The sequence below is a fragment of the Durio zibethinus genome, chromosome 14 (genome assembly GCF_047325235.1).
Source record: "Durio zibethinus cultivar Kanyao isolate XHJ-2024 chromosome 14, ASM4732523v1, whole genome shotgun sequence".
Classification (NCBI taxonomy): Eukaryota; Viridiplantae; Streptophyta; class Magnoliopsida; order Malvales; family Malvaceae; genus Durio; species Durio zibethinus.
Window position 1 is genome coordinate 10,992,424 of NC_143175.1, and position 18,895 is coordinate 11,011,318.

General features: G+C 28.4%; 1 pseudogene; it reads left to right on the forward strand.

Annotated features, from left to right (window-relative positions):
- Positions 1-7,946: 7,946 nt before the first annotated feature.
- On the forward strand, positions 7,947-11,270 carry LOC149515037 (pentatricopeptide repeat-containing protein At1g79490, mitochondrial pseudogene; annotated as a pseudogene).
- The last annotated feature ends 7,625 nt before the right edge of the window (positions 11,271-18,895 follow it).

Sequence of the window (18,895 nt, forward strand, 5' to 3'; positions counted from 1 at the left end):
TTTGTCAAATGATTCACGTACTCCACAGACATATAATGTGTCATATAAGCCTAATTTAACACCTTTAACAAAGCACTACCATGTGGTTTAAAGTTCTATAGTAATGATAACAAAAAGATCTTAGCTAGCATTTTGTTTAATTGCTCGACCATAGAATACTCGCTATGTTTTCCCAACTTCAAAAATTCGTAAGCTTCTTTCTTTGGCATAAGTTTTAGACTATCTTTTTTTAAAACTATCTCTGGTTCAACTTTCTTTACCAGCACTATTGTTTTCTCATTTTTTACCTTTTTTAGTATTTCTAGAATGTAACACCTTTCACTTTTAGTTATGCCCCATACACTAGTTATGTTGGCAGTATCTGACTTGAGCGTGGCCTTATTCTACCCTTGAACTATCACTTCACAGCCATACCTTCACGGTACAACCTTTTCATCTTTGTAAAAAAACAAGCTTGAGACTTTGGAAGTCATTGGCATAGGAATAAGCTTTTCTATAACTGATTTTAGCTTCTTACCATAATATATGATTATTAGCTTTGGCATCCATTTTGACTTATCAGTCATAAACACTTTAGTATATTTCGAGGCTTTTACTTCATCGCATAATTTGATCTGGTACAAATCTATTTGTGTCTATACTTTTTCATAAACTATTTATAAGTTTCAATAGAATAACCTGAAGCCCCACTGTGGTATTTACACCTTTGATTTGCTATCAATTTTTCATGATAGTTAAGTGGGTCTATTGGATGTACCATCCGACCTCATATTAAGCATTATGCAATTGATTGAATGACATTTTAATCTTGTTTACTCTCTTCTTCATACATCTCTTATCCTTATTCAAATCATTGACTATATGATTAGGTAATGGATTACCATTGACATTAGGTGTTACTTTTTCACTGGTATCAAATTAATCAGTCCATCTCTTATTAAACCTTCTACTTTGTATTTAAAAATGGCATAATTTTTAGTGGAATGGCCTGCGATTCTATAATGGTAATTACAATGAGCAGCGGGATCATACCCTTTGGGGTAAAGATGTTCAAGTGGTTTTATACAAAGAAAGGCAATCAACTAATTATTGTAGAATTCTCGATACAACTCTAAATAAGTCATGGGAATGGGATCAAAAGTAGGCTTATCTCGATTTTCAAGGTTCCCTTGGACCATTTGTTGGGTCGGATGGGCATATAAAAAGCCTTGCAATATGAAGAGTATTAGGGTGGTAGGTGTTGGTAGATGGTAGGTATTGGTAGGTGGTCGAAATGATGGTTAATAAGTGGATGGATAAGCAAATTATGGAACTAGTTGATATAAGAAAGCTGAGGCATTATTTATGATGGGATAGTATGTAAGGTAAATAGGTTATAGGTAAGGAGTGTAGTTTTTGAATTGCTACCCTTTGAAACTCACACTTAAGTTTTACTTTTTTTTGGGCATTTTTTTTGTAGCAGAGGGCTTTCCTTATTCAAATTTACCATTCTTGATGGCATTTTCAATAATCTCACCTAAGATCACCATATCAGCTAAATTTTTAGTCATATCTCCTATCATTTTCTTATAATAGGGCAACTTCAAAATGCTCATAAACAAAATCATTGTTTTTTTTCTGTCAAAGGTGGCTGGACCTAAGCGACTATTTTTCACCATCTCTAAGCATATTTCTTAAAGGACTTAGTTATCTTCTTTTTCATACTTTACAAAAAAAAAAAAAAAAAACGATCATGAGCCATATCTATAATATAAAGGTATTGATTAATGAAAGAGTGAGTCAAGTCCTTTTATGATCAGGTACAGGTCCTGTCTAACTGGACATACCATCTTATAGTAGATCCAATTAATTTATCTTAAAATACATACATGAGTAGCTTTTCGTTATTGATGTGACTTTTATTTTATGATAGTATATCACAATATGCATAATGAGGCACTTGGTAGTGTCATATTTTTCAAATTCTGGTACCTTAAATTTTAAGGGTATTACCACATCTAGTACCAAATAAAGCCTAACAGCATCCATAGAACTGTAAAAATTAATGCCTTCTATAGCTCATAATATTTCATCGAGCATGCTCATCGTGTGATCAGCTTTACAGTCTTTCAAAACCTCAACCACCTTAAACTTTAATTTTTCTTTTGAATTATCGAAATAAAAAACTTGGATCAATTCAACTACTTTTTCAGTGAAGGCAGGATTGATGTAGTTTTGAGCATTCCTTTGGTTTAGCACAGATGGCATTCCTTAATAATTATAACTTGAGAATGCAAGCTATTATGGTGAGAAGCTTTGAGTGGATTTGGTCTCTATGGGCCATAACCTAAAGGATATATTGGATCAGTAACTTCATGGGACACGTATTCCTCTACTGCTTTTCCCTTATTTAACTTTCCTAAAGCTTCAAAGATTTTGCTCAAGTTTCCCTTAATGTCTTCCTGAGTTTTTTTTAATTTTTTAATGTAGCTCGTACTATTTTGTTCCATTCTTTTAACTTGAGCTGGAGTGTTATACTGGTGTTAAGCTATCCTTAAACCTTGTAGACCAGAATCTTTAATTAGTGATCTTGTTATGGACTAACTTGATAAAGAATTAATTATGAATGAATAAATGCAATGCATGAAAAAGAAAGAAAAATATTTGCCTTTTTAAAGATTTTTAATAAAAGTGAACATTCATTTATTGCATAAAAGTCTATTTTACATCAAGTCTATTATTCTTCACTTGTAAAAGTGTTTAATTTGCTCATATTGATCATTGGCTTCCTCGATGAAATTCAACAACCGTTACCTATACCTTCTTGTCGATGTGACCAAAGTTCTCAATACTTCATCATCTTCCATCATTTCTTCTGCCTTACTCACTACCTTGTTTATTTAGGTTGCAAGATGCTTTATATATCTTTGCCTTCCTAACCTTTCCCTTTTGCCAAACTATACTTGGTAAGATAGCTCCTTACGTTTTTTTGTGAGTGCCATGATATGAACCCCTTGCTCATTTAATGTCTGCTTTAGTGTCTACATATACTTTCTAAGCATTTCATTCTCTTTTTGGGCTTCAACATAATCCTCTTCCATCTGGGAACATTTTCTTTTCAACTTTTCATTTTCACTAGTTAAATCAACAATATTTATCTCTTTGGTTTTCAATTGGAAACATAGCCTCTTATAATCTTGTCGTAATTCTATCAAATTTTTTAAAGTATTGTCTCATTCCCTAACAACCTTTTGGACTTTACTCTCAACTTTCAACCTTCTATGTTGTTGATGAAGTTCAGCCAAATCATTAACTACTATATCACGTTTGGTGGAAATCCTATGGATTTTGACCTTTAATTTTTTTTTTGTTTTGTCCTTCCATTATTCTTTTTTCTTCCTAAAACTTTTGAATCTTTTGCTTCATCTTATTTCTCTCAACTTTAAATTCTTTCTTGGTAAATTCTAACTTTGAAGGCATATAATATAACTCCTAGTTCACAAGGCTAGCAAAAATCTTTAGGAGTAAACATGACCTCTTTACCCTTTTTGGCTCTCCACATCAAATACCTATGAGTAAATTTATCAGTAAATAACCCAAGACTCATTCTCTTAGGCTTCTTTCAAGCCTTGATCATGCTATCAATCTTCTGAAATGTTTTAGGCTTCCCATATAAACAATCAAATTGGTTGAGCCTGTGTGTCATAGGAACAAACTATTCAACTCCATATTGTCTTCTCATCATTAGTGGTGCATAGCTTGTTGACCCTTATAAGCTTAAAAGTGAAACTCCTATTTCATCTCCATATTGATACAACATGGGCTTTTGATTCATCCATGGAACTAACTATTTCATTTGACAAGTTGTGAGTTTTTGTAGTAAGTACTCTCATTATTTCTTGGACTTCACTTCTGGCCATTCATTTTCATAAAACTTTTTGACTGGATTTCGATTACTAAGATAAAGTTTGGGGAAAACATTTTTTTTGCATTCAAAATGGCTCATCAACTACAAATACAATAATGGTATATAACCCAAAAAGCATGCTTTTATTGTTCTATCTATAAAAATTCAATGATCTAATGGTTTATGCTAATATCACCGGTGAACTCTTTCAATTTACTTAAACAAATCCATTACTTCTATATCAAAATGGCCTAAAACTTTAGGGAAGATCACCATCCTATATATTGCTAGGGCAAACACATTCATTCCTTGATTATCTTCACAATGTTTAGCAATGAAATCTTTAAAAAATTCTCATGGAATACCTTTATGCCCTCATTTTTCTTGAACATGTAAGTCTATAAACTCTTTTTCTATCCTTAAAATACAGGCTAACTTTTTACGATATCATGGTTTTTATTTCTTCACATAAACCCTATATGGATACTAAAAATGCATACCCACCAAAATTGAATACTCATCTATGGTTGGTATTAAATCAACTTCATTGAAAATGAAACAATGATAGGGGTCTCAAAACTGTACCATTACCTTAATGAGTGAATTTTCAACTTTCATCGACAAGAGATATGCAATATGCCCAAATTTTTGACAAAAAGCTTGTTGTCTTGAAGGAACCATGTTATTTTATATGTCTGATAGGTTTTTCAAATCATTTTGTTTAAGAAACAATCAGACTTCTTTAGGCAAGGTAGAGACATAACCAGATGGTAAACAATCACTTGAAGAACATAGATGAGATGCAAACTAGATGTTCTATGGGTTCCATGAAAGCTTCTGTTGAAGATATCTTGAGGGCAGGAATACTATGTAATATGTATGTATGTTTATGAATATGCAAGAAAAGAAAAACAAACCAAGAAATTGATTAATTATCTCAAGAATAAATACAATAAAGTAAATATAATACAACAACAACATGATTCTAAATTTCATATTAACTCTAAAGCGTAAAAATACATGGCTATACCTACAGTTTAAGCTTATAAGGTTAATTATATGTAGCTTAGGTTATTTCTAAAAAGTTCTTAAATTGTTCTTTACATCATTGTCCATTACAGACTGGTAAGGCATTCCAATCCTTGCCCATTATAGGCTACAAGTGGAAAAGATTCAATTTGATTGAGAGTATTTTGCTAACTCATGTAGAAACATAAAATTTCATGAAAGCGTAGGTACTTTACTCCCTCTTAGGGGACAGAACTAAAATGTAAAGCTCATGTTATGTATGTGCAAATGAATGATAAATAAATAAATAAATAAAATACAAACAAAAAAAATTAAATATATTAGGTTAGACTTAGATAGCAAGAAATCATTTATTATCTTGACTCTCAGTGTCTTTAGTAGAGTCATCATACTATCATAATGCCTAAATCTGTGGACTTATTGTAGATGTGATTGACCACCTAATTAAATATGTCTCATTTTAAAGAAGAATCCTAACTTGACTTAGGTATCTTTAAGTAGTAGATTCTAGTTTACTAAATCAAATTTAAGTTCAGGAGTACGATTACGTGTGATGAAGGTTATAGCACCCTCATAACGTCCAATCAAAAGATTGTACAGGTTTGATTTCAAGTTATCCAAGCCTTAAAATATTTTTACAATTTTACCAAATAATTTAATTATTGAAAATTAATCCTAAAATTACTCCAATAGTTTAGTAGTAATTTAACATAATTTTTTCACTTTAAGAGTATTCATAAAGATTAGTGTCCCACTCTCAAGAGACTCCATCATCGGATTAATTAATATATTTATTTAGAAAAATGACTAGTAATATATTCTAATAGTTTGGTAAATTTTATTTTGATGCAAATTTCCTAATAATTTGACGAGATTTTGTTATAAATTTATTTTCAAAAAATTCATTAAACCTTCCAATAATTTTGGTAAGATTTAATTTTAGACTTAAATCTTTCAATAGTTTGGTATGATTAAAATAAAATATTTTATTAATATTAATTTTTTTATAAAAATTTATTTATAAAATTCTCCAATAATTTGGTAAAATTCATAAAATTTAAATCTATGAAAAATCTTCCAATAGTTTGGTAGGATTCATGAATTTATTTTAGAAACATTTTTTGTTGTTTTTTATGAATAAATAAATAAACTTCATAAAAAAATAATGATAATAATAAATTGTTCAATTTAAATTATGAGTAAAGTAATAATTAAGGATAAAAAAATTAATATAATAAGTAAAATAAGATAAAATAAAAAAAATCAAATCAAAAAATAAGATGGAAAAAGAAAAGTGGATACCTATAATCAAGTCGAACCTTGCACACGGGCTATGCGCAGGCTCACGCCGGTCAAGCGGGTCCCAAAATGATGTCGTTCCATACTTCTATAAAAACCAAGATTTCCTTTGTTTTTTTTAGAATTCATATTCCCTTATCTTTTTAGCCAAATTTCCTCTATCCCTTTCTCTACAAGCACACCAGAAACTTCAAACAAATTTGTAGAAACCAATTGACGGCAACTAGAAACTTTAAACAGTCATAGTGAAATTTAAATAGTTTCTAGAAAAAAACCTAGAAACCCAAAAAAATCTAGAAATCCCTTATTTCCAAAAACCCAACAACACTGAGGGCTTTAACTAGAATTTATGCCAGAATTCTAGAACAAACAAAACCTTTCAAAAACAAAAATCCTAAAATGAAATAGCAAACTTTTCCACAAAAAAAAAAAAAATTGAACTTATAAACAAAAATCTTAGAATGAAAATAGAAAACTTTCCATGCAAAAACCTAAACTTCTTCTGAATTCTCCTCATCCTTTTTATGTGATTTTTGGGCATCATTTATAAGCTTTTTTCATTAGAAATTTTAGGAATTTTATTGATTAAATCAAATCTACAAAATTCCATTAGGGTTTTACTTATTAAAAGGAATCAAATCTGTCATATTTGATCACTGCATGATTCTTGGCTTTTAATCCATGCTTTTGATTATGGTCAAAGGCCTTTTAATCCCCATCCCTCAATTGGCTTAAGAAAACTGGATTGAAAAGTTTTTGATTTCCTTTTTTTTTTTTCTTTAATAGTAAAACTAAAAAAAAAAATTGTTGAAGAGCTCCAAGCTCAAACACCAAAACACAAGCTGGACTTAAAGCCCAATATTACTCCTAAGTCCAAATATTCAAAGCCAATTTTAAAAACAATGAGCATTTCGAAAACCCGAAACCCAAGATTCAATTATGGACACTGGATAAAATGGGATATTTACGTCAATATTTATTCTCAAACTAATAATCTAACACTATTTATTATTGAAATATAAAAAATATTTTTATTTGATAATATGTAAGATATTAATATTTAGATTAAAATATTTAAAGACTTTTAATATTAATATTTTAATATTTTAATATTTTAATTAAAATTAAAAATATTTTTAATAATATAATAATATTTTGAGTCAACTAAAATTAATTTCAAGCTTAAAATATCATGTCTAAGACCTGGCTTAAGTAGAATTATAAAATATTTAAAATTAAAATATTAGAAGACTTTTAATATTAATACTTTAAAATTTTTAAGTAAAATTAAATAAATATTTTTTTATTAATATAATAATATTTCGGGTTAAGAGAAATTAAGATGGAGCTTAAAAAATCATATCCAAGGTTCGGCTTGAGTAGAATTATGTGTATGAGTTTTGTAAGTAGTCATATCTATAGACAGTTCTTTTTTAGAGATTATTTTACACTTTCGAAAAGAGAAAGATAATTTTAAAAAAACTTACCTAATTTTTTGTTGATCACTAAGTCTTTTTTCTATTGACCAATCAATTTTCTATCAAACAAATATAAAAAAAAAGACAAAAATTATTTTTCAAAAGTTATTTTTCACAAAACAGATAGAACTTTAAACTAAAGTAAATCAAGTAAGAACAATTGCTTACCGATCACTAGCAAATCAGTACTTCAGGATAAAGAAGAGGAAGATAGGTTGGTAGGGGCTGTCACGGTTGATTTCACTATTTCAGAAATGGGATCAACATGCTCGTCTTTTATGAAAGAAATTGGCTCATCACCTAACTGTTCGTCTGAATTTCTATCATAACCTTGATCTCCTTTTTTATTTTTAGTTGCAAAATTACTTCTCTTAATGGTTAGCTCCTCGAAATCTTTTTTAAATCATTCCGAAGCTCGTTGAAATTTTCTCTCAAATTATTTTGGAGTGGTTCAAATTGTTGTTTTATTATTCATTTGGCTGCGCCATCAACCATTGCACATCTATGGCCAAGATTGATTCTCTGATACTATTGATGTGAATCGAAAACCTTGTATAATAGAAGTGATAGTAACAAGGAAGAAGAATAGAGGAAGAGTATACCAAAGGTGATAGTAAGAAGCAGAAGAAAACAGAAAAAGAAAAAGAAAAAATTCTGAGAGAAGATGGATTTCATATTTGCATAGCATAATACTCTCCACAATACCCCTTAGCTCTTATGAATCATGACAGCAGCAATTCAAGACTCTTGGATCAGCTACACTCTTGTACACTCTCCCTTCATTTTCCTACCGAACATGAGGCCTTTAACACAAGCTATACATGAAACTGCTTGAAAACTAGGCCCATACTTTAGTTTCAAGCCAATAGTATCTTGTACACAACATTCGGTCTGAACAGCACAGAATAGCTCTATATGATTTGTAATAAAAGGCCCATGGCTCAATGTTTAAAGCTTACTTTTCTGTAGAATAGGGGTTTTTTTTTTTTTTAATAATCTGACGATGCTATAGAAGTTAGAATTGCCACGTCAAAAACCAAAAAGGCAAAAAGAGAGGAAATCTCTTCTCAATCAAATTCAGTAGGGTTTAAGCTTTTAAGGGTTTTGGCCTCGAGGAGATGAACAAAACACAACACTTCAAGACCAGACTATCTGGTAAGCATTTCTGCATCAACTAAACCCTAATAAACTACAGTTCTTGCCTAATATGAATCATAAAACTCAATCCATGAAGGTTGTCAAAGATAGTGATGCATCATTGAGTTTGTTTAGATGGGCTAAGAGACAACCTTGGTATGTTCCGAGTGATGAGTGTTATGACATTTTGTTTGATGGGTTAAATCAGAGTAGAGATTTTGATGCGATTCAGTCATTGTTCGAGGAGATGGTTCAAGTGACAAGTGATAATGGGGTTTCTTTATTCAGTGCATATAATCGGGTGATTCAGTCAGTATTTGGCTTAAGCTGAGAAATTGGAGGTGTCATTTTGTTGTTTGAATAAGGCTCAAGATTATTGTTGTAAAATTGATACACAAACGTACAATGATCTTATGATGTTATTTTTGAATAAAAGTTTGCCTTACAAGGCATTTGAGATATATGAGAGCATGCAAGCGTCTGGATGTTTGTTGTATGGATCCACCTAAGAGTTGATGATACCTAGCTTGGCAAAATCAGGCCGTCTTGATGCAGCTTTTAAGCTCTTTCAAGAAATGAAAGAAAGGAAGTTTCACCCAAGCTTTAGTGTCTTCACATCGCTTATTGATTCAATGGGGAAAGCTGGGAGACTGGACACGTCAATGAAAATATAGATGGAAATGCAGGGCTTTGGGCCTCGGCCGTCTGCTACTATGTTTGTTTCTTTGATTGAGTCCTATGCAAAGGCGGGGAAGCTAGATACTGCTCTTTGGCTTTGGGATGAGATGAAGAAGGCCAGTTTTAGGTCGAATTTTGGCTTATACACAATGATCATCGAGTCTCATGCAAAATCAGGAAAGCTTGATACCACAACATCTATTTTTAAGGACATGGAGAAAGCTGAATTTCTACCCACTCCATCTACCTACTCATGTCTCTTGGAAATGGATGCAGTCTCTGGACAGGTAGATGCTGCAATGAAGCTTTATAACTCAATGATAAATGCAGGTTTGAGGCCTGTATTGAGCACGTATACTGCTCTTTTAATACTCTTGGCTGGTAAGAAACTTGTGGATGTCACAGCAAAAATATTACTTGAAATGAAGTCCATGGGATTATCCGTTGATGTGAGTGCTAGTGATATTCTAATGGTTTTTGTTAAAGATGGTTCCATTGAGCTTGCCTTGAGGTGGTTAAGGTTCATGGGTTCATCAGGGATTAGAACAAATAATTTCATAATTAGGCAGTTGTTTGAATCATCTATGAAGAATGGTTTATCTAAGTCAGCGAAGCCTGTCCTTGAAACCTATGTGAACTCTGCTACAAAAGTGGATCTAGTTCTTTGCACATCAATTCTTGCCTATCTAGTACGATGCCAGGAAGAGCACAATGAGAGACATTTGATGGCGATCCTTGGTGCTACCAAACACAAAGCTCATGCTTTTATGTGTGGACTCTTTACTGGCCCGGAACAGAGAAAACAACCAGTCTTATCATTTCTGAGGGAATTTTTTTCAAGGTATTAATTACGAGTTGGAAGAGGGGGCAGCAAGGTACTTTGTCAATGTTCTCCTCAATTACCTTGTTCTCATGGGGCAGATAAACAGAGCTCGCTGTGTTTGGGGAGTTGCTCATGAGAATAAGCTTTTTCCAAAGGTAATTGTTTTTTATCAGTATATTGCTTGGTCTCTTGATGTTACAAACTTATCGGTGGGATCTGCTCTTATAGCTGTCGTGCACACCTCCACAGATTTAGGAAGCGAATGTTGTATTATGGAGTTATCCCTAGGCGCATCAAATTGGTTACAGGACCCACTCTGAAGATTATAGTTGCACAGATGTTAAGCTCTGTAGAATCCCCATTTGAAGTTAGTAAGGTTGTTTTAAGGGCCCCTGGAGAGTCTCTGATGGAGTGGTTTAAGAAACCAATTGTTCAGCAGTTCCTTTTGAATGACATTCCATCAAGAGCTGACATCCTTATGCACAAGCTGAATATACTTTTTCCCAGTTCTGCACCTGAAATTAGATCATTTGTCCCCACCTAAACCACTCATTGAGGGAAGGCAATCTAGCCATGTATGATATTTCGTTGGAACTGCATAGAGGATAAGTAATCATTGTTGGAAAAGCTATTGCTTTCTTGCTTTAACCTTTCTTTGTTCCATTTTTTTGTTAAAACCTTTTCAAGACTGACTAAAAACAGCAAGGTGGAAAAACACCCCTAAAGGATTATATGATAGTATCTTCAAGAGTGAAACCATACAACAGCAACGGGAAAGGTTGAGCATCAACTAAATTAAGTTTCAAAAAAGGCATCACAGTTGTTTTACAGACCAAAATTGTTTTCAATAGCTCCATTCTCAACTTCTACCATAGATAGTAAAGTATTACTCAAGAAGGAACACTTGAATTTTTCATTCCCCGAGAGCTAAAAGGGCGGCACCAATATCTAGTTTTTGTTCTGCAACATTTTCTTTTTTACTGTCTTCCTAATTATACCGAGTATTTTCACGACCATCCCTCCTGGGAGGCCCGGAGGTAAGGCCGTTAGCCGATCCATTTGCCATTTGATGTCCAATAGCTGCCTTTGATTTTAACTCATCCCAATATTGTTCCCAACCTTTAGTTGTTTCCACATTGCTACTAAAGGTGAATCAGGTTGCTCCATTTCCAGCTCCTGATAAGGGATTCCATCACCCTGCTGTCCCCTTTTTCCACCCTTGCAGCAGGCCCAAGTGCCACCAATGACGATCAGACCAGTTAGAAACAGCAAGTAGGCTCCATTGATGGGGGTTATACGTGATGCAAAAGGGATGTATTCGAATATGCCGCCACCTGATGCTGGTGATCGTATGCGAATTTCACACCAAATTTCCGGAATCTAATTATATGGATGAATTTCCACAAAGATTTGCTAGGATATAAACCTAAAGCAAAAAAGCAGCAGAATCACTAATCATTGGAACAAGGGTCCAAACCAAAATCAATGCCACAATGCTTTAAACTTTCCTCTGCATCTAAATCATTTGTTTGACAATATGGGTACTTGACCTAATGGTAAAGTACATATATCTTCAGTTCAAAGAACTAGGCTTGAGTCTTCTTCTCCCCAAAATTGTATCTTATCAAAAACACAAGATACTTGGGCATTTTTCAACACTTCTTAACTGGATTAAACATTTTTCATCCAAACCGTTTCCAACCAAAAGTGAAAAATTTTCATTCTCATAAAAAAATGAGAGCAAAAGCAATGGAAACCATTGAAATTAAACCTTGTTTCTTTGTTGCCCTGGTATTTGAGTCTTCTGAATTATATGCTTAGCAAGTGAGATAGTAACATTCACCGGGTTTCTCACCATTGTTCTTCACAAGTAGTAATAATTCCTTTGAATCTATGCACAAGAAAAGGAAAATCACTTTAGCTTTTCCACCATGAAAATTACAGATACAGAAAACTAATCCTTCAAAAAAGTTCCTCATGACATCATGAAACAAGGAGAAGAAAGTTCCTCATGACATCAGGGGTTGACAAGTACAAGAATTGGTGCCCATTTTTGTAAAAGGGTTAAAAATAAAAATATACTATATACTATGTACTTTCTGTAATTTGATTCTTAAAAATTAAAATTATATTTTTATATTTGAACTTTTATTTCGATATTTATTTTAGTTTTTCAAATTAATATCATTAATCAATTTATTAACGTGATATAAATTATCAATAATATATTAATATATATTAAAAAATTCAATCAACATCACATCATTAATTATCTCATAACATTAATAAAAAAATTTTAAAAATTTTAAAAATTTTTTTAAAAAATATAAAATATTTGTAAAAATTATAAAAATAAAAAATGAAATATTATTAGAAATTAAAAAATTATAAAAATTATAAAAGCTTTTAAAATAAAAAAATCCCAAAATTTTAATAAAAAATCCAAAAAATTATACAAATTAAAAAATGACAATTTTAATAAAAATAAAAATATCTTAAAATTCAAAAAAAATTCACAAAAACTTAAAAATTTGAAATTAAAAAAATATAAAATTTTTTAAAAATCTTAAAATTTATAAAAAAAATATTAAAATTTTAAAAAATTTCTAAAAAGTTAAAAAAATTGAAATATCTGAAACATGCTAAAAATTATTAAAAAATTAAAATAAGTCCATAAATTAAAAATTAAAAAATTTAATAAAAATAAAAATAAAAGTAAAAAAATCTTAAAAATTCATAAAACATATCAAAAATAAAAATTGTAACATTCAAAAAATGTAAATTTTCATAATTTTTAAAAAAAAATTTATAGTTTTTAAAAAAATTTTAAATTAAAAAAAAAAGATTTCATTATTTTCAAATTTTTAATTTTTTTTGAATTTTTTTGAATTTTAAGAAAATTTTATTTTTATTAAATTTTTTTAAAAATTTTCAATATTTTTTTTATTTTTTTGGATTTTTTATTAAAATTTTGAATTTTTTAAGCTTTCATATATTTTTTAAATTTATAAAAATTTTTAGTTTTTTGAATTATTTTTATAATTTTTAAAAATATTTTAGATTTTTTAGAATTTTTTTAGATTTTATTTGTAATTTTTTTAATATTGACGTAATAATTGATGATGTAATATTAATTAGATTTTTTTAACACGTGTAAATATTTTATTAAATATTTATACTAAGATAAATAAGTTGAGTGACATAATTAATATCAAGCTTCAAAATAAATGAGAAAATTAAAGTTAAATTATTGAATTAAAAATTTTATTTCTCTTAATATCAAACTAAAAAAAATCTACAGTACAGGAATATTTTTATATTTAATCTTTTAAAATTCATTTTTTCCTTTTCATTCTTCCTAGTTCCAAGACCCAATTTTGAAAAAAGCGACTAACTTTTTTTTATATGAAGAAATTAAAGCAACCCTTAAAAAAATTAGAGCCATAAGTTTTTTGGAGAATAATAAATAATAACCAAATGTAATCTAAAAATTTAAAATTATCAGTTGAAGAAAGATCATCAATCCAAGCCGTTAAGCTTCCACTACGATAACTCTTTTACATAAGTCAACATCCCCGTTATTACTAGAGTAGACCCAGACGCCAATGACGGTGACGAAAAAGACTAAAATGTAACAAAAAAAAATTAAAGAAACTAAAAAAAATTTATAAAATACCAGCGAAGATCCAAAATCCAAGGGTCAAGCGTGTGATTCATGAAAGAGTATAAGAAAAGAAAAGAAAAAAAAAAGGATTGAATCCATTTTTTTCTTTTTCTTATTCGATCTTTTCTAAGCCCTAAACCTCTCATCTTTGATATTTATAAAAATAATAATATTGAGTCTCCAAGTACAAGAATTTTCATTTTGTTCTTGGTCAATCCAAAGCTTTGTGAATTTTCTGACGTATTATTCTTCGTAGAGTTCATTTGGAAGCAAACGTACCCCAGTGGGGTTACTGTTTGCTTCAAAAAGCGTCGAACGCGCCGAAATCTCATTTGGATTGCTCCGTGTCAAGGTGTAGCTTGTTTTCGCTGGAAGTTGTAGGTACAATGGGTAAATGCACCATTCTTTTCTTTTGTTTTTACCCTTTTATCCTTTCAATTATATTTTAAAGATAATAATATCCTTATATTTTAATTTTTTTCTTTTATTTTTATTTAAAAATTATAAAATAATTTTTTTAATGTTTTTTGTCAAGAAATAATTTTGCTAATTTAATGTAATAAAAAATATTATTTAATATATTATTTATATTAATTTTAATTATTTATTAATAAATTATTATTTGATATAAAAATAATTTTTAATTATTTATTAATTTTATAAATATTAAATATTTAAAATTTTATTACATATAATTTTTAATTTAATTCCTTTAACCATCATTTAACTTTTATAATTCATCTCATTATCACCAATATATTTGCATCTAAATACATATCTTTATTATTAATTTTAATATCACCGTTATAGTAATTAATCTCACATCTATTACTATTTTTAATCTCATTAAAATCAATCTTACCATCCATTCAAATTGACTCTTAGATGTTTATCTTTTTACAGTTTTGTTTGCCAACATGGCAGAATCTTAGAAATGCTTTTACTAAATTCTTTATCTTACCCTTGAATTTTTGGAAAATTTAAACAACATTGTATTTTGAGGAATCTAAAATATTTCCTAGTATGAAGGAAAGGAGTATTTCACCTATACATTTATTGTAATACAATTAACCAATCATAATTCAAAATTGTGTAGAGTTCATTAAAATTTTATTTAAAACCCGCATTTAAAAGAGGGAAACCTTATATAATTATTTTGTGATTGGAGAATTGTAATATTATAATAAAAAAAAGGGTTAAATATAAAAATGAGTACTGAATTATATATTTTCTGTCAGTTTGATACTTAAAGAAATAAAATTATCAGTTTGGTATTTTAAGTTTTAATCCATCAACCACTAAGGTATTTAAAACTAATGCCATGAGTTAATTTATTGATGGGGCATAAACATCCAATAAAATGTTGAAATATGTCAAAAATTTCAGTCAATGCCACAACATTAATTGCCATTTTAGCATTAAAAGAGAATTTTTTAAAAATTCTAAAAAGTTTTCAAAAAAATTTTAAAAATCTAAATATTTTTAAAGAATTCTAAAAATAATTTAAAAAAAAACCTAAAATATTTAAAAATTAAAAATTTTATGAAATATTAAAAAAATTTTAAAAAATCTCAAATTTTACTAAAAATACCAAAAATGAAAAAAAATTCAAAATTCAAAAAAAATTAAAATTTTAATAAAAATAAAATTTTCTTCAAATTTAAAAAATCACAAAAATTAAAAAATTTTAAAATAAAAAATCTAAAATTTTTTGAAAAAAGTCTAAATTTTTAAAAAATTGTAAAAAAATTTTGTAAGAATTATGAAAATTTTTCATTTTTTTTAATCTTACAATTATTTTATGAATTTTTTGGATTTTTTACTAAAATTTTAATTTTTAAAATTTTTTAGAATATTTCAAAATTTTGGATGTTTTAAAATTTTTTTTTTAAATTTTAAAGAATTTTTTAAATATTTTTTATTTTTTAAAAAATTTAGATTTTTTTGTGAATTTTTTTAAATTTTAAGAAAGTTTTATTTATTAAAATTTTGAGATTTTTTAATTTTTTAAAGTTTTCATATATATATATATTTAATTTTTATAATTTTAAAATATCATTTTTTTTATTTCTTGTAATTTTTAAAAATATTTTAGATTTAAAAAATTTAGATTTTTTTTGAATTTTTTAGAATTTAAAAAAAATTTTGAATTTTTTAGTTAATGCTAACATGGCAATTGATTACATGGCACTGACTGCATTTTTTTGACACGTGTTAGCATCTTATTGGATATTTATGTTGTCTCAATAAGTGAACTAATAATGATATTCCAAAGTACCAAAGTGTTGACAAAATGAAAGTTTGAGTACCAAATTGATAATTTTATTTTTTTAGGTATCAAATTGATAAAACGTATATAATTTAAGAATCATTTTTATATTTAACTCTAAAAAAATTATAAGTAATATGTTTTCGAAAAAAGGGCCTGTACTTAGAGCCCCAAATTGAACATGGTTTCTATTGAATGAAAGGATTTCTAGTTCTATTTTGAAAATAGCTTGATCGAATGATGTCATTTTGTATAGGGATTCTCTTTCCCATAATGTGAGCTATGAAGAAACATCTAAAACACTATTGCTATACTTTTTAAGAAATAGTTAAATTTGTATTTTGAAATTCTCAAATTCATTTTTTAAAAGAAGCATTTCACCCATAATTTTTTATTATAACATTATAATAAGTCAATTACAATAAAAAATTCAAGAGTTATATTTACATCCTTTTTTTTACTTTATAAACCGTACACCTAAATACCTTAAAAATTCAAAATTAAATTTCTTATTTCTACTAAATAACCTCACCTTCAATTTCTATTTTCCCTTTCTACCTTTTCAGTCTTTCATTCTCTCTTCTTCTTTCTTCACATTTCAATCCAAAAAAAAAACCTAAATCCATCAAATTAACCTCGAATCACTTGTGTTTTTTTAATTTTGCACTGATTAAAGATAAGATTTTTATCTTGTTTTTGATTGATTTGGTTGAAATTTGGTTGAAATGTATGTGAAAATAGATTAAGGTTTATAGTAAGATTTAGGTGAAATCGAACTTCTCGGAAATGGGTTTCCGAAAAGACCTAAAGCTTTTCAAAAATGGATTTTTAAAAAGCTTTAAGATACATTTTCTTCTTTTCTATATAAAGAAGATTAATCTCCTATGTAAGAATGATCGATCCCCAATGCAAGAAGGATCAATCTTGTTCAAACTCGTAAGTTTACATGTTTTTAACAAGGAAGAAATTGGACTTTTTACCTAATGTTATTTTTTATTTTTCATTTACGAAAGTTTGTTAAATATATTTTGTAAGTTTAATGAGTTGTTGCTTCTTATTACAAATATGGCTCTTACCCAATTATGAGGTATTCCTACAAAAGGTAAAGGTACCGTCATCTTAGTGAAAGTTACACTAATACTTTCAAGCAGTGGCATATGGTAGCTATTTATTTTATAAGTGCAATCAATAATCAAGACATTTAGGAAAGGCTTGTAATAACTTTACACCAATAGGATAAGCCCATAACAGGTTTTTTACATGGTCACTTGACTCGTTGTCCTATGCCGTTCTAGGTATTCACAATTACTGAACTTCTTTATCAATAATTACATTTGTGATCTACTAGCTTTTTCAACATATTTATGTCTTTGACATCATTATATATTATTTTTATAGTGCTAATATTCTTCTCATTATATTATTTTATAGTCAACATCTATTAGCTTTTTTAATAAATTTGTGTCTTTGACGTCATTGTACATTGTCTTTATGGTGTTAATATTCTTCTCATTATATTGTTTTATGGTCAATAGTATGTTTCTAAGCTTGACAATACTGTTTGACATATCAGCAACTAATCTCTTTTCTTTTTTAGTTAATAAACCTACAAAAAATGTCCCTCTAATTATTTTATTAGTAGATGATTATAAAATCCACATACTATTTTCATGCTCCATTCATCATCCATTGTCAACATAATCCCATGTAACTTAAACAGGTAGTCACACTTTTTCGTTATCATTCTCTTATGTTGCATTTCTTCTACATTGCTTTTATTGTTAGCTGTTGTATTTTTCACTTTATTTACATGTCAATCTTATTTTAAATTTTCTCGAGCCTCCTACATTAGAGTTTTTAATTACAATCTTGAAATCTTGATCTTTTTCGACATGTTTAGCCTATGAAATCAAAGTTTCTTTGCTACAAAACACCTATACAACATTCTTAACTTATTAAATTTATATAAACTAAACATTCTACGCTTCTATGTCTTTTAATAACACTAAGCCTTAAAAACATAATCTTAACTCTGCCATAGTAAATGAATCAGTACAATCATATCTAGTATCTAAATTATCTGATAATTGATCTCACTATATCAGTGCAGTTTTCAAATTGATCCACATATCACAATATGTTAAAAAAATTTATTAGAAGAAATTGTGAAAAATTATAATATATTTTTGGAAATCCATTTTCGAAAACATAATATAATTATCAGAAAATCATTTTCGAAAATGATGATGTATTTTCGAAAATTCATTAGGAAATTCATTTTCAAAAATTCTTCTATATTCATAAAATTGGATTTTTGAAAACATTAAAAAAAAAATAGGCTTGACTGGATGAGATTTCATTATCTTGTTGAACTCTTCTCTCCTATTATTGTTTCGCATTTTTTAATACATTCTAACACAGTTTGCAGGATTTAATAAAAGTTTGAAAATTTTGATTTTAGTTTTAAAGATTTAGGATTTAGTGTATGAAAAAAAAAAAGATAAAAACGGAGGAATAAGGAAGAAAATGAAAAAAAGAAGAAGGTATATAGGGAGTACAAGTTATTTTTGTAATTTATTAAAGGATAAATTAGTATATGTTATGTGAATTTTTTTTTAATTTATAAAATGCA